Raw genomic sequence first — 1,626 nt, 5'->3', positions numbered from 1 at the left:
TTATGTGCGTGTGTGTATGTGTATGTGTGGGTATGTATGTGTGTTCAGTTTTTTATATATATTTTTTAGTTCTGACCGCAGAACGAGGAACAACTCCCAAGACTTATTACCTTTCCCTTAATGCCATTACATTTTATAACCTTACAAGAAACTGCGTCATATGGTCGCTTTTAAGCACAGGGGGGCTATCCCGGAAAATGCTGTTTTGAGAAAATCGAAGGTAAAGCTTTGGGACCCTTGTTCAGTTTCTCTAAAAGACAAGCAGAGTTTTCTCTATAACCAAAGAAATATACAGACCAGTGAAACCAAACTTCTCCTATAGGTAGGGCAATGCCAACTTTTGGTGTAGGTCAAGATTTCTGGAAACCCCCGAAATCTGGATTAGCCCGCTTGTCCTTAAAAGCGACCATATTATATTGTAGATGTAACTGTGGGAATTTTACGCCCTATCGACAAGATTTATATAATTTTGGAGGCGGGCTTCTTCGATTGACCCTACATATCAGGACCAACCCAGGCTAAAAAGGATACCACACCAAGCAGACAGACGGAGATACATTATTTTGTATTTCATTCAAAACTTCCCTTAACAGGAACCGAACTCATGTCTTCTGCAAAGGAGTTCAAAGTGCCTAACCGTTGCACAACAGACGCCGCTTAGCGCCATACGGTTCTGAACTTACTACGCAAACACGAACAGATTTCTTTTTCAACAATGGGTATTTAAATAATGGAACAGATATTATAATTCCTCTAAATGCCTACGGCGTGCCATACGACACCAACAGGAAACGAAAGAAGGTAGCGACTTCCATTTTTATCAAAAATTCCTCTTTGCAAAAATTCTAAGACGCCGCCGACAGAAAAGGATAGTCAAGAGATTTTATTTTATGTAAAACTGTTCTCCTGAATATGCTTACAGTCTCATTGAATCAGCTCCAAACAATAATATAATACAGTCAATTACAACAGACGTCTGCGATTGAGGGGTGACTTATTATTTTTTTAAACACTTAATGGCAGTGACAAGGTCAAATACAATAATTATGACACTAAATATAATTAAATCTTATGACAATATAATTAAATCTGAGTAGAGGGGAATCCGCATTCACATCCTTTGTTCCTTGCATTTAAGGGGAAAAAAATAGTTGTTAGCATAGAGAAATTGTTTTGTTTTGTTTTATTCAGCGGGATTAGACATGAATTGAATAATTAAATAGACATAAATTCGTTTCTTCAGAACTATCGTTTAGCCATTTGTTTTCTTAGAGGACAGCTTTGGAGTATACGCATTGCCTTTGAAAGGGGCCCGGTTACTGATTTATTAACATAAATTGTTAATATACAACAATACTTATATAGGGGCACTAGACAGATCAATGTTACGGCACACCTTCGCCAGAACAGTCATTTAGCCGTCAATACATATATAATTGGCACACGCCTGGGATATCAGGTATTAATTTACAGTCCATTTAACCTTGTTTTGTTCATGATAAAGATGGCAGAGAGAGAGAGGGGGGGAGAGAGGGAGAGAGGGGAGAAAGAGAGAGAGAGAGAGAGAGAGAGAGAGAGAGAGAGAGGGAGAGAGAAGGTGAGAGGGAGGAGGGGGAGGAGCAGAGA

The sequence above is a fragment of the Aplysia californica genome, unplaced genomic scaffold (assembly GCF_000002075.1).
Source record: "Aplysia californica isolate F4 #8 unplaced genomic scaffold, AplCal3.0 scaffold00140, whole genome shotgun sequence".
In the NCBI taxonomy this organism is placed as follows: Eukaryota; Metazoa; Mollusca; class Gastropoda; order Aplysiida; family Aplysiidae; genus Aplysia; species Aplysia californica.
Note: the sequence above shows the minus strand (reverse complement) of the source record.